This window comes from Hyperolius riggenbachi, chromosome 2 (genome assembly GCF_040937935.1).
Source record: "Hyperolius riggenbachi isolate aHypRig1 chromosome 2, aHypRig1.pri, whole genome shotgun sequence".
In the NCBI taxonomy this organism is placed as follows: Eukaryota; Metazoa; Chordata; class Amphibia; order Anura; family Hyperoliidae; genus Hyperolius; species Hyperolius riggenbachi.
This window is the reverse complement of record NC_090647.1, coordinates 99178661-99194724: the sequence shown is the minus strand read 5'-3', so window position 1 is coordinate 99194724 and position 16064 is coordinate 99178661.

Sequence of the window (16064 nt, the reverse complement as noted above, 5' to 3'; positions counted from 1 at the left end):
TTTAGTCAGTGTTTGCTCATTGTAAAATCTTTCCTCTCCCCGATTTACATTCTGACATTTATTACATGGTGACATTTTTACTTTGGGCAGGTTATGTAGCTGCTCCTAGCTGTTTTGGCTGTTAGAGGCAGCTGTAAACAGCTAATTCCTGTCTGTGAACATTGTTACATTGTGGCAGTTTGCCCAGAGCACCGCAGTACTCAGAGCTTCTTGTGGGAGGGGTTTAAGCACAAAATCAGTCATACAGCGCCCCCTGATGGTCTGTTTGTGAAAAGCATTATATTTCTCATGTAAAAGGGGGTATCAGCTACTGATTGGGATAAAGTTCAATTCTAGGTTGGAGTTTCTCTTTAAGTGGGGGGTGCTCAAATTTAAAAAAGGGGCCTGTCAATGCCTTCCCCCACATTCCCCCCTCCTCGTTTCTGGCTAGGGGGGTATTGATTGCCATGCTGCTGAATACAGATGATGGGTGCCATGTGGGTTCTGGGTGTAAGTACTGAGTGTCATGTGGGTTCTGGCTATGGTTGGGTATCAAGTGCCATGCGGGTGTTGATTGCAAGTATTTAGTGCCATGTGAGTTCTGGGTGTAAGTGCTGAGTGTCATGTGGGCTCTGGCTATGGTTGGGTATCGAGTGTCATGTGGGTGTGGATTGCAAGAACTTAGTGCCATGTAAGATCTGGGTGCATGTACTGGATGTCATGTGGGTGCTGGGTGCAGGTACCAGGTGTGACATGGGTGCGAATACTTGGCGCCATGCCTGTACACGGTGCTGGCTATGGGTGGGCTTTGGGCATCACATTGGTTTTGAATTCAGGTACTTTGGGTGCGGTTACGGGTTAAGTGGATACTTGGTGCAGATAGTGGGTGCCATGTGGAAGCTGTGTGCAGGTGTGAGTACTGGGTGCAATTTTAGGCCTAGGTGCAGATACTTGTTGTCATGTGAGTGTGAGTACTGGTGGCCAGCTATGAGGGAAGGGGTGGCTGATGGGAAAAGTAGAGGTCAGTGTGGGTCCTCAAGGGTGTGGTGCTCAAATTTGAAATCGATAAATCGTGCTAAATTGTGTATGTAATACCCCCTCTCCTTAAAGCATAAGGCAGTCTTATCCCCCCCCCCCCACACACACACACACCTTTATAGCAGTATCAAGCAGACTGTGTGTCTTCTTCCAACTCTTCTGGTGCTACCACCCTCAAATCAGCAGTGATAGGTGCCCAGTTAGTGTTAGTGTTAGTGGGTTAGAGTGGACACAGTGGAGCCCACTGTAGAGGCACAGACTCACCTTTCATAACTGGGACCTCTGTCCCTCTTGATCAGCACCCAAGCCTCTTTTCAGGCAAAGAAATGGTTACCAATATGCAGTGGTTGCTAAGCATTAGTAGATGCAAAACGGCAGTGGGTGCCCAGATGCAGTAGATGGTAAGACGCAAAGGTTCTCTCTGTGGTAAGATGCAGTGGGTGCCGAGATGCCAACGTAAAGTCTGTGTCAAGCTGCTTTGGGTACCAAGGTCCAGATTGTATTGGGTGTTTAATTGCAGTGGGTGCTATGCAGTATTGGGTGCTGAATGAGTAGCAGATGGTGATAAACAATAGTGGGTGCCATGTGAGTGCTAATTGGTACAGGGAGCCATGTGAATGTTGGACATGAGTGAGTAGGGAGTGCCATGCGTGGTCTGGATGTGTGCCATGGGAGAGTACTGTGTCTCATATGGGTTCGGACCAAGGATGGGTACTGGGTGCTATTTGGGCGCTGGCCATGGACGGGTACTAGGTGCATATAATGACTTTGGAACTTGGTGACGTGTGAGTACTGTGCCATGTGGGTGTTGATTATGGGGGTATGTGGGTCTTAGGTGCAAATACTGAGTGCCAAGTGGGTACTGGGAGTGAGCACATGGTGACATATGGGTGATGGTTGCTGGCTAGTGGGATATTTGTTGTCATGTGGGTGCTAAAGGCAGATGCTGGGTGCCATGTGGGTTCTGGGTGCTGGGCTGGCACAGGGTGTCATGTGGATTCTGGCTGTATGGGTGTGTATCAACCATCGTGTAGGTGTTGATTGCAGGTACTCCGTCCCTTTTGAGTTCTGGGTGCAAGTACTGGATGTCATATGTGAGTGCTTGGTGTGGGTGCTGGGCACCAAGTGGAGGCTTAGTGCAACTGGAACTACTGCAGATGAAACATGTGGGTGTTGGGTGCAGGTATTGGGAATCACATAGGTTCAAATACTTGGTGCCATCCCTGCACTGGGTGCTAGCTCTGGCTGGGTGTTGTGTGTCACGTCGGTTCTGAGTGCAGGTACATCGGGTGCTAGTACTGGTTATGTGAGTGGGTGCCATGTGGAGGCTGTTTGCATGGGGGGGGGGGGGTAGTGAGTGACATGTCAGAGCTGGGTGAAAGTACTGTGCCATGTAGGTGTGAGTACTGGGTGCCAGCTATAGGGTGAAGGGGTGCAGGTATTGGGTGTCATGTGGTTGTTTGATGCACGTACTAAGTGCCATATTGAGGCCAGATGTGAGTATTGGGTGCAGGGTGCTTGGTGCAAGTACTGGGTGCTTGCTATAGTGGAGGTTGCTGGTTGAGTGTAATATGGGTGCTGAAGATTGGTGGGATTGCTGTGGGTGCAGGGGGTGGGAGGTCACTGTGGGTACTGCTATGAATGGCATAGTTGCTGCTAGGGGAGGTCGAGGTCAGTGTGGTTGATGGGGGAAGGGTAGGTCACTGTGGGTGCTGGGGGAAGAAGTAACTGTGGGTGCTGTGGAAAGTAGAGGTCAGTATGGGTGCTGGAGTAAAGGGAGGTCACTGTGGGTCCTTTGGGGGAGATCACTGTGGGTCTCGGGAGGCAGAGGTCATTGTGGGTGCAGGGCGTGGGAGGTCACTATGGGTGCTGCTATGAATGGCATAGTTGCTGCTAAGGGAGGTAGAGGTCAGTGTGGGTGCTGGAGGAAGGGAAGGTCACTGTGGGTGCTGGGAGAAGTCAGTATGGTTACAGGAGGAGGGAGTGGATGCTGGATGTTGGGAGAGGCCACTGTGGGCGCTGGCAATGGAAGAGGTCACTGTAGGTGCTGCTTTTGGGATGGGAGGTCCCTGTGGGTGCTGGAGGGGACAGGAGGGTAGCCACTGGGGGAGGGAAAAATCACTGTGGGTGCTGGGGGAGAAATAGGTCAGTATGGGTGCTGGGGTAGGCAGGATCACTGCTAGAGCTGGGGAGGGAGAGGTCACTGTGGGTGCTTGGTGGAGGGAGCGGTCACTGTGGGTGCTGGGGGAGGGAGAGGTCACTGTGGGTGCTAGGTGGAGGAAGAGATCACTGTGGGTGCTGGGGGAGGGAGAGGTCACTGTGGGTGCTGGGGGAGGGAGAGGTCACTGTGGGTGCTGGGGGAGGGAGAGGTCACTGTGGGTGCTGGGGAGGGAGAGGTCACTGTGGGTGCTGGGGAGGGAGAGGTCACTATGGGTCCCAGGTGGAGGGAGAGGTCACTGTGGGTGCTAGGTGGAGGGAGAGGTCACTGTGGGTGCTGGGGAGGGAGAGGTCACTATGGGTCCCAGGTGGAGGGAGAGGTCACTGTGGGTGCTAGGTGGAGGGAGAGGTCACTGTGGGTGCTGGGTAAGAGAGAGGTCACTGTGGGTGCTAGGAGGAGGGAGAGGTCACTGTGGGTACTGGGTCACGGTCAGGGGCGGAGCTTATTTTGCACGGCGATAGGGGCCTTTTTTGAAGATTTTTAAAAGGGGGGGTAGTACTGGTAGTGGGCGTGCTTTTATTTTCTCAGTTGTGCAGCATATACTGGTAGTGGGCGTGCTTTTAGTTGTGCAGCATATACTGGTAGTGGGCGTGCTTTTATTTTCTCAGTTGTGCAGCATATACTGGTAGTGGGCATGCTTTTATTTTCTCAATTGTGCAGCATATACTGGTAGTGGGCGTGCTTTTAGTTGTGCAGCTTATACTGGTAGTGGGCATGCTTTTATTTTCTTAATTGTGCAGCATATACTGGTAGTGGGCATGCTTTTATTTTCTCAATTGTGCAGCATATACTGGTAGTGGGCGTGCTTTTAGTTGTGCAGCTTATACTGGTAGTGGGCATGCTTTTATTTTTTCAGTTGTGCAGCATATACTGGTAGTGGGCGTGCTTTTATTTTCTCAGTTGTGCAGCATATACTGGTAATGATTGATTAGGTCCATTCGGTACAAAGTTTAAATTAGGTTAAAACTCTCACATAACTAACATTCAATAAAAATGTGTTTTCCTACTTTTTATAACCCATACAGTTACCATATTTGCTTTTATACACAAGTAATATTGTCTGTTTACAAATCACAATCTACCAAAGTACGGTTTATCTGCTCTGAAAGCTGCCATTTCATCTTCTTGCATAGCTGCTGTATTTATATAAAATATAATCTATCTAGTGATCACTTCTCGTTTTTTTCTGCTTCTACAGCAGAGAGAGAGAGCTGATTTTCACCACAGCGAGGGGAAAATGAGCTGTACACTAATTGTAGCAGACAAAGGAATATAAACAAAGTATGATGTTATCGCCTCTTCAGATGTGGTCAGAAGCTGCCCACTGAAGCAAGGAGCTTTCCACTAAAGAACAAATTGCTGTGTTTAAATGTTTGAATGTTGTTCGGCTACATAGTTTTTGTTTTGTTTGTGGTAGTAGATTTTATGTTGTAAATAATCTTTTAGAGCAAAGAAGAAATGTTGGGTTTCATACCATTTAACCCACTGCATCTATGACAAGTACAAAATGCTTTATTTTGGTAAGAGTAAGAAACCAAAAGAAGTACATGTGTTTTCAATAATTCTCAGTTCATTTACTTTAAACAGAGCCGAAAAAGAGATCATCTGACCTTTACTATGTGAATGGGGGATTTTGCACAACATAGGGGTTTAACTGAAGTTTAACTTGGAAAATCTCTCAACACCTAAATTGTGAGCTCTTGTAAGAATGTGGCCATATTAGATAATTGGCAGAGATGCAGAGCTTCATTCCAAGATATGCTAATATCAGATTAGGTGGTGAGATGCCAGTGATTTTATTGCATTTATTGGCGCACAGAGTTTTCCTGAGTGCCAGCACATAAAAATTGTATTATTATAACCCAGATTAGTGCAGCAAGCTGGATGAAATAGCGGTTTGTGACACAAGGTTATTAATTTAGGAGACACTTCTATTGCAAATTAGATAGACAGACAGTGAGATAGGTAGATAGTGTTTGATGGAGAACAACAGGGACTTATTTTCACCAAGTTTGAGGACTTTTGTAATTATTGTAACAGCAATAGCAACACTCTCTTCTACTCTCGCTATCACATTCAGGTGCAGATAGAGCTCCACAAATTACAGATTTCTTTGTATTACTTTATACATTAAATAAAAAAAATAGTAGTGAACTAAATGTTCTGCCAAGTGCTATGATTTCCCTTTAGTTAGCAATATCACTCTTGTGAAATATATAGTGCTCAAAAAGGAAATGTAACCTAGGATTGAATTCATCTCTATAAATCCCAATAAATCCCAATCAGTATTTCCCATGAGAAATCGATTCCTTTTCTCGAATGGATCATCAGGGGGGTCTGTATGGCTGATGTTGTCGTGGTAAAACCCCTCCCAGAGTGTGATGTCAGGACCTAGGTCCTGATAGGTTCCTGTCTGTGAGCTTTGTTGCATTGTGGGAAATAAAGGATGTTTCTAACTGCCAAGCAACCAGTATCTCCCTCTGTGCATATGTATATCTATCAAAGAAAACAACCTTTAAGCCTATCACATTTTTAGAGGGTGTGGCTATAGATAATGGCAGTTGGTGCTGTCTGCTTTTTTCATGTCTGCCAGTAGTAAATATGATGATGTGCAAGCTGATTGTGGATCAAACTACATTAACAAATTACAGTACATGGCAACGTTTAATCATTTCTTGATCTCTGTTCTATTTTTTTTAACTTCTCACTTTGCAATGTATTGATTTATTTTTTTAGCCCCTTCATCTTTAAAGGACATCCGAGCAATATGAAAAAAAAGTTATAGGGAATCTGAAGTAAAAATAAACTTGTGATATAATGATTTGTATGTATAGTACTGCTAAGAAATATAACATTATTAGCAGGCATGGGCTTTCGAGTCCAGAAGGACTCGAATTCGGAATTCAAATAAAGTCTAATGACCTCATGTGTGACCGCTGGATGGGGGGTTAACTTACCCAGAAGTCTTCGGGATGTCTGTGTTTCATTACGCATCATAGGCATAATGAAAGCAGCGTTGCATTACTCACTACCGCGCTTCCTTGTTCGAGCCGGAAGGAGGAAGCGCCGAAGTGAGTGGGGCCGCACCTTGGATTTCTCTGTGACAGTTTCTTGTCACGGAGCAGTGAGCAGGGGGAGACTGGCCAATAGCAGCAGCACCAGCTTCCCATCAGCCAATGCTGATGCTGCTCTGGCCATCCAATCATAGAGGAGGGAGAGACAATATTTAAAAGCCACTCAGCTGATATGCTGCGGATTGCAAGAATTGTATTGTCTGAACAGTGACTCCATGCTGGGATGTGGGAGTAAACTAGAGTGCCTGGAGGAAACCCACAAAGACATTGGGAGAACATATGACCTCTGTGCAGATGTTGACCTGGCTGGGATTCGAACCAGGGACCCTAGCGCTGCAAGGCGAGAGAGCTAACCAATAGGCTTGTGTGTGTGTATGTGTGTCCACAGCATATCTGTCTCTAGGCCATGTAGGTCATATGATACTCGCCCCAGGCCCTGCATACTCTGAGGCCTCCTTTTCTGTAGCTACCATGTGTACAAGAAAACAGTACTCACAGGTGTCCACCACTACCACACAAACAATGAGATTACATCAGATGCTGGTTGCAAAGGGTTCCAAACATTTATTTAGTGCCACTTTACCACCACCAGTACGAGTTTCTACCCTCCTGTGTTTACATAAATATAAACAAATAATAAACACTTGGCTCTGTTTCTATTTTTAGAACACACTAACTCTGTATCTCCATCTTGTGGCCAAATAGTAAAACCACATCCAATTATACACCTTCCCATAGAAAAATGAAATACATTTTCATTATTTTTAAAAACCTTTGGAGGTCAAGTGGTTTTTATTGAGAGTAAACAAAAGGAAAAACAAGCATTTCACCATAAACCACTTCCCTAGGGGAATCCAATGCAACACTTACAATATGCAAGATCATTTTAACCATTAACATTTAACAGAATTAGATCAGGACAACTGCAAAAACAGATGAAAAAAATGGTACCGATAGTCATTGTAACCTTATCAGAATGAACACTTTTGTCAGGGGCGTCGCCAGCATACAGGTGAGGCACGCCCCCGCTTGGGGCCTCACTCTGCGGGGGGCCTCCCTCTGCTGCTGGCGGCGGGCGTGCAGGCACCAGGCGGAGCTGCAGGAGGGTGGGCGGAGCGGCGGGAGGAGCGGGGAGAGAGACGTTTCCACTTACCTGCCTGGATCCTGCACGCAGCAATTGGTATTGTTTAAATTGGTATTGTTTAAAACAGGCCCGGATTTACATCACAGGAGCCTATAGGCACAGATGTTGTCCAGGAGCACTAGATTTCACCCTCCATAAACCTACAATCACTCGCTAAACCTCACCTCAAGTGTGCTGGGTGGCCCAGCTTCTCCATTAGTTCCCTTGTCTGTCGTAGCTAAAGGTGCCCCTTAGTATTAGGTAGCCAGAGGTATCCTCAGTATTAAGTAGCTAGAGGTGCCCCCAAGAGTTATGTCGTTAGAGGTGTCCCCGACTGAAAGGAGTTCTGGTCAGTGGAATGCTGAGACTCAGATGACTAACCTCTCATTCAACCTACATTCAGCTCAGGACTCTGCATAGGGAAGGAGGGAGGGAGGCAATAGGGGAGGGGTGTGGCCCGCCTTTCCATCATCAGGCACCTGTAGGCACGTGCCTACAGTGCCTTATGGTAAATCCGGCCCTGGTTTAAAAGGAAATAAATATGGCAGCCTCCATATCACTCTTACCTCGGCATTACTTCAAACACAATTGTAATTCCAGCAAAAAAACTTACATTGCGAGTCCCTGCAAACAGGACCCATACGTATAAAACCGCTTTTTTTTAGGTATGGGTCCCCCCCCCCCAAAGACCTCCTCTGGCTACAGGTAGTCAAAAAATTGTGCCAAGCACTCAGGAGTTATTTGATAAAACAATAAAGATATCATTTCACCACCAGTGCAATTACTTGGCGACACCTCAGCTACTCAGTAACAGTACTGCAAAATCAAAATCAAAATACCGATAAATTGCAATCAAATCTTATTATCATTTATCCTATGGTATGAAAACATAAATAACAAAATGTACATGCACACATACACAATGAAAGCAGGAATAGGTCATTTAACTTCAAAATTAGTTTGTCAGGAAGCTGATATCGTAGTCTGGGAGTGGTATTTTCCATAAATGCAGTGATAGAGTGGTAAATTATGTTAGCTGCTGATAGAAGCTGGAAAATGAATTTGACTTCTGTTTCTGCGCTTACAGAAAATAGGTGGTTTAGGATATTCTTGCAAATGTTCATGTCTGTCATATATGTGTCTAAGTTTGACGCAAGAGAAAAATGGCTCATGTATCTTGGCTATCTGTGGAGAAACCCCAGCAGAAAAAGGGTAGAATAGCTTCTTAAAGGATACCCGAAGTGACATGTGACATGATGAGATAGACATGTGTATGTACAGTGCCAAGCACACACATAACTAGGCTGTGTTCCTTTTTTTCTTTCTCTGCCTGAAAGAGTTAAATATCAGGTATGTAAGTGTCTGGCTCAGTCCTGACTTAGACAGGAAGTGACTACAGTGTGACCCTCACTGATAAGAAATTCCAACTGTAAAACACTTTCCTAGCAGAAAATGGCTTCTGAGAGCAAGAAAAAGGTAAAAGGGGGAATTTCTTATCAGTGAGGGTCACACTGTAGTCACTTACTGTCGGAGTCAGGACTGAGTCAGCCACTTACATACCTGATATTTAACTCTTTCAGGCAGAGAAAGAAAAAAAGGAGCACAGCATAGTTATTTGTGTGCTAGGCACTGTACAAACACATGTCTATCTCATCATGTCACATGTCACTTCGGGTATCCTTTAAAAGTTAAAGTTTGCTCAGCAAGCTCATAGTGAACCAGACATCCTAGGAGTGTGTGAGGGCCTGAAAGAGATCAAAAAGCCTCCTTACTAAAATGCTATGCAAAATAGAAGTTTGCCTTCTTAAAATAGAAGACAGCTTGTTAATATTACATGAGATTATTTGCATATTCAGCAGTGATGCATTGTGGGAGACCACATATGCTCACTCCAACCTGAATAATTGCAAATAGCTCCTGTAGTAAGAAGGCACACTTCTGTTTTGCATAGCTTCTTAAAATGAAGACATCTCTGGTTTAGGTACAGGACTCAACAAGGCTGAAGTGAGAACTAGTGCTAGCGTTGCAGTTCTGTCATTATATGGAACTTACTTTTAACTGACTGACATACATTCATAATGACTGTATCTGCCTCTCAGCATTCTTTCCTAACACAGGATGTTCAAGATTCTATTTCCTGTCTGTGCCTCAAAAGACGTAATAATTGAAGTCATAACATCCACACTGGCCACATTTATCTTTCCCAGGCAGCAACATCTATCTGTCAACCCAACTTTGACCTGCTATCTAGGCAGTGGATTACTGTACTTTAAAGGCAGTCTGTCAACAGAATCTTACATTATTATATTTACACAGGATTATGATATTTGTCGCTTCAAAGTGATAGCCTAGAGGAGGTTTATGAGAGTATTTACATTGCATATGAGCACAGTCCTTGTGAGCTCAACTGAGCCCTGAATTTAATACAGCACATTTGCCCACAATGATATATTTTAAGAGGTAATAATAATCTATACATGCAATATATATCTAATTTTTGCTTGTTGTTCCTCCTTGCTCTCGTTAGCCTTCTGCAGCTGATGTGTTATCCAAGGAAAAACTGACATTCATTTTTGCAGGTCTCAGTAGGTGTCCAGACAAGTACAGGAACTATGCTTAAACTCTAAGGGTAATTATACTTAAAGAAGAACTTTTACGGAACATAACATAATGAATACAATTGCTTATTTTTTACAATATTCATTTATAAATTATCTAGTCAGTGTTTCCCCAGTAGCGTAGCTAAGGAGCTATGGGCCCCGATGCAAGTTTTACATGGGGCCCCCTAAACACTCTATACATAACAATTGGTACGGGGCACCAAAACCTGCCAATGGCAACTACAGTGTCAGAGGTGCAAGAAGGGAATGGGGAGCAGCTTGTTAAGGACCATTACTATTTAAAGCATCTATATAAGTGATTAGTACCAGCACAGGGCCAATAGAGAGCTAATATTTTGCTTGAGGGGTGGGCCCCCCTCGGGGCCCCTCTGACTCAAGGGCCCAGATGCATTCACTACCTCTGCAACCACTATTGCTACACCACTGTGTTTGCCCATTGTAAAATCTTTCCTAACCCTAATTTACATTCCGTAATTTATCACAGATGGCAACTTATTTACTCCTGCCAGGTGATCTCTGCAGAATGTTCACTTCTGAGAGTTCTATGCACAGAGGGAGATACTGCTTGCTTTGCAGTTGGAAAAAGACGTTATTTCCCACATTGCAACAAGGTTCACAGAAAGCAAACTGCCATGGCCCTAACATCACACTGTGGGAGGGGTTTCACTACAATATCAGCCATACAGATGTCCCTGATGATCTATTTGAGGAAAATATTTCTCATGGGAAAGGGCGTATCGGATACTGATTGGGATGAAGTTTAATCCTAGGTTAAAGTTCCTCTTTAAGCAGGGGTCACGCTTGCAAATATTTGCATGCATTTTTCTCCCCAATGGAGAATCGCAGGAGAGTGGTGTCAATGTGCGTTTTCTCCCTGCAGGGAAAAAAACAGGCTCTGTTGTTTTTGTTTAACACACCACATACGATTCCCTACTGCCAACAGTCAGCTACAGTCAGTGGACTGTCGGTCAAAACTGTGCCAAGACTAAAGCATCCTCAGTCGAAAAACGTAGCTGTTTTATATGGATTCAAGTGTGACCCCAACCTTAATCTTTCATCTTTTGTCCATTTGGTGATAAATGCTGTCTTAAAACTCCAAGTGCACATAACACTCAACGTCTGTGGCCCGACTTTTTAATATACAGTTAGTATAGCTAATATATAGGCTGCCCCTGAGTGCACACAACAAGCAAAAAATTATACAAAGGGTAAGGATTTAACAGGAAATCCAACACAGTGGCATTTATAAAACTTAGCTTTTAATTATAAACTTAATATTGGCCACTGAATTTAACAAATATCATAAAAGTCCATGCGTCAACACATTTAATATCAAAATTGTGCCTGACGTGCGTTTCGCAGCCTTTAAACTGGTTGCTTCTTCAGAGGCAGAGTGCTGAAGATTCAACAGTTGTGACAACAGGTTTATGAAAACATAGTACAGGTATTGTACACCCAAGTCAGATATGCATCAAGCATACTTCCCAACTGTCCCTCTTTTGGAAGGACAGTCCCTCTTTGGGAGCCCTGTCCCTCTGTCCCTCTTTCCTCCTCATTTATCCTTTTTTTCTATGTAAATATATATATTTCTCTACAAAAAATGTGCTTGATGGACTCTAAACTTTATTCCCATCCTTTAAATTGATATATTACAAATATTAAAATGTGAATATGAAGGAAAATGAACCAGTTTAGAAAGGACCAGTGTGGTTTGAATTATAAAACAACATATTTTTCTTATGATATCTTTATGCTATGCGTGACTAGGGGTGTGACAGGGTGTGATCAGGGGTGTGGCGGGGGGCATGCCTTAAGTGTCCCTATTTCTCATCTCAAAAAATTGGGAGATATGATCAAGTGTCCTATTGCCAACGTCTCAAATGAGCACATTGATGAAATGACTACGGGCCATCTAGTGCTAGAAGGCTGTAGTAACTTGTCTCAGTGTCTGGCGTGACTGTCTGGAGATATGCATATCTAACTTGGATGTACAATACTAAGATTTTATAAACCTGTTGTCACAACTATTGAAACTTAAGAGCTCTACCTCTGAAGAAGTTACTGGTTTAAAGGCTTCGAAACGCACGTCAGACACAATTTTTTTCTTTTTTTTAACTCAGCGTACCCATGGTACTGTACCCAAGGGAAAAATTAGCTTCATTGAAGCACTCCCATCATTGGGTATGGTTCGCATCATCGTTCGATTTTCCTTATTTATTTTCTTTTCTTTTATTATTATTAATTCTTGTAGTTAAAGCATCAATAAGGGAAATAAAGTCAAACCAAATATCTACAAATAGTTAATTTATATACTCTACATACAGATTATAAATTATGCATTATGCCCCCAACCCAAATTTTTCTCCCCTTGGCCCCTGCGCAGTACCCTTCCTCGCCCGAGTTCTCCCCAAACTTCTCAACGAATCCGCTTGTACCTCAACCCAACTCTAGATTTCAATCTTCGCCCCACCTAACAACCCCACCCCCACCTAACAACCTTTCTACAATAGAATACCCAAGTAATGTCCCAAATTGGAGGTGAGGGTTCTTCTCATAAAGAGGGCCTCGGGCGAAAAAGTGAATCAGCGCACGAACCCTTATGTTCTTCTAAAATCATGCAATTAAATGCGCAGATACCCATGTATCTCTCTCATGTGATACCGTCCCTTGGGACGCCACCCCCCTCATGCGATACCGTCCCATGGGACGCCACCCCCCTCATGAGATACCGTCCCATGGGACGCAGCCACTTCATCCAATCAAACTCCCACTTCAAGCATCCATCCGTCCATCCATCCATTAATTGACCAGACTCATCCTGACAATCTCACTCCCCCCTCCCCCACCTCATTGGAAACAGGGAACCCCAGAACACATCCTCCATAGTACTATGCTGCCGCGCACTACCCACTACAGTCTGCCTGTCACTCCCAATATTGCCCACCTTGTTCGCTGTGTGGAGGCCTGGAGAGAGAATCTCGGTTAGAGTAATTAATCCACCTATCTTTATTTGAGCTCTATTCCTTGTCATTTCTCCATTCATGCAATATTTTTTCCCAGGTCTCTCTAAATTCCTCCACTCTAACACCCTCTCCTAATTTCTCTTCTTCCTGCCTTCTCAGTGTATTATTCATGTAATTACACCATTCCTCCAAAGTGGGAATCTGACCTCCTTTCCAGTATTTGGTAATGAGCGCCTTTGCAACTAGAGTTCCCATTTCTTTTAGGAATCTACTAACTCTATTATCATCTGTATCAGCGATACTAAAGATCACCCCTTCTGCTGTCAATATTCTTTTCCTCTTACACTCTTCATTTGTTACAGATTTCCCTCTCACGAAGAGCTCTATCCTTTCCCAAAATTCTTGGATCCTTGGGCACCTCCACCAGATATGGATTTCGTCCCCTAAATCCTTGTTGCATCTTCCACACCTATCGCTATTTCGCTTAGAGATCTTGTTTAACCTTTTTGATGTCATATACCATCTATTTAAGAGTTTGTATTGTATTAATAGTAAACTTGTATCATGAATTGCATTCATTTTTTGCCAAATACTGCGCCATTTTTGCGTACAGTCTCTCTCCAAGTCTCTCTCCCAGCTACCACAGAACGAAGGTAATCCAGGATTCAGCAGGCCAGCATAAAAGTCATAATAGATGGAGATCATACCTTTCTGGCACCTTCTAGAGTAGATATTTTTCTCTAGTATATTTAATTTTTCCTTAATTTTTTTACCCGTTGATTGCAGTCTGCCAAGATAACTATTCACCTGATTTAGCCACTAATATCCTTTCCCTGCCGGCTCACAATCCAGACCGGCAATTTTTAATTCTTTGTTACCCACAATATCTATGATTCTAGTATCATAAGCGATCTTATTCTTATTAAACCAGTTTAGATTGCAAGCAGGAAGGAATTCCTTATTGTCTTTCAGAGATAGCAAAGGTGATATGCCCGTTGATCTATCGCACGTTTCTATCGTCTGCATTAGTGTATTTAATGTTGGTTTGATTAATATGTTCGTTGTTGTTTTAATTAATTCTTAAATATTTTCCGGAATCCATGAGAATATTTTTGCAAAAGCTACTTCGCATTGCTCTAACGCGGTCCACAGTAACTTGGAATCTGCCCTGCCGTCCTCTAATCTCCATGAAGTTACTCTTGTAAGATGGATGCTTCTATAATACCACATGAGGTTTGGTGCTGCCAGGCCCCCATCTTCTTTTTTCTTACTGATCATGCTATACTTTATCTTTCTCTTACTATTAGCCCATATGAAGTCCTGAAAGATGTTATGCCAGGCCTTAAACCATGAGCCCGGTAAATGTATTGGAATGCACTGCATTATAAACAGGATCTTAGGTAATATCATCATTTTAATGATTGCAGTGCGCCCCAATACATTAAAACAGGGTCTGTTCCAATCCCTCAACTTCTTCTTTATATCAGTCAGCAGGGGTTTATAGTTAGCGGCAAGAAGGTTATCTAACCTGTTACATAGTGTAATTCCCAGGTATTTGACTTCATTTTCCATGTGTAATGTATTTCTTTCTCAATCTCCTTCTTTATCCTTAGTGTGCAGCCCAGGTCTAGAATATTGTTTTTTTTCTCAATAATCTTAAAATTTGAACAAAGTCTGAAGTCTTCCAACACTTTTCCGCATCTTTGTAAAGATCTATTTGGGTTACTAAGGATCAATAATACATCATCAGCGTACGCAAGTGTCTTAATATGTAGTTGGCCCGACTGAATACCCCGAATTTCATTGTCTGCTTGAATTGTTGATAGTAACGCTTCCATGCATAGGTTAAAAAGAATTGGTGACAGTGGGCAACCCTGTCTAACCCCGTTTGTGATACTGAATCTTTCATGTAATGTGCCATTTACTACTACTTGAGCTGTTTGATTAGCATATAGTTTTTTAATTCTTTTGATTAGCGCCTCACCTAATTCAAATTTCTTCAGAATGTCAATCTCGAGATTCTATCAAACGCTTTTTCTGCGTCTAGTGTTACTAATATAGCCTCTATCTTATCTTTTTTACATTTCTCAATAATATTAATTGCGGTATATATATTGTCTTTGAGTTGTTTATTCTTCCTAAATCCACACTGTGAGCTGCTTAGTAATTTATCCGTGATTTTCTCTAATCTACTTGCTAAGATCATTGCGTAAATTTTTATATCAGTATTTATTAACGAGATTGGTCTAAAGTCTGTACATCTGGATATTTCTGAGGTCTCTTTAGGGATCAGGGTTATTAACGCACTATTATTTGTACTCGAGAAGGTAAGTTCTTCCGTCGAGTTTAGCATCCAACAGAAGAGCTCTACTATTTCCTTTACAATGTTTTATAAAATTCTGCACTAAACCCATCAGGGCCGGGGCTTTTGCCAAGTTTACATTTATTAATTGCTTCTTCTACCTCTTCCTTATTTACAGGTTTATCCAATTCTATTCTTTCTTTCAGTGTTAGTTCCCCAGTCTTAACATTTTTAATAAAAATTGATGAGTTCTTTATAGGTTCCTCAAGATTATATAGTTTAGTATAAAAATTAGTGAAGGCTTTGCCCATCTCCTTATTTGAACTTTTCCCTATTCCCCCCTCCTCTGTGATCTTATTTATGACCTTGCTTTTCTTTTTCCCTTTCAGGATATCGGCTAAGATTTTGCCTGCCTTATTACCCCCTTGTTTAATCTTGTTTCGCTTCTCATTTAATTCTGTTCCATATTGCTCATTGAGGAGCTCGTTCAGATCCGCTCTTATGCTAATCAGATTAGCTAATGTTATGCTATCCAGTTGTTCCTTGTGTTTTTGCTCTGCACTATGTAGTTCCTCTAATAACCTATTAATTTTCCCTTCTTTAATTTTCTTGGTCCTTGCAGATAGTTCCATCAAAACACCCCGAATCACACATTTAAATGAGTCCCACACCACACGTCAGACACAATTTTGATATTAAATATGCTGACGCGTGGACTTTTATGATATTTGTTATATTCACTGGCC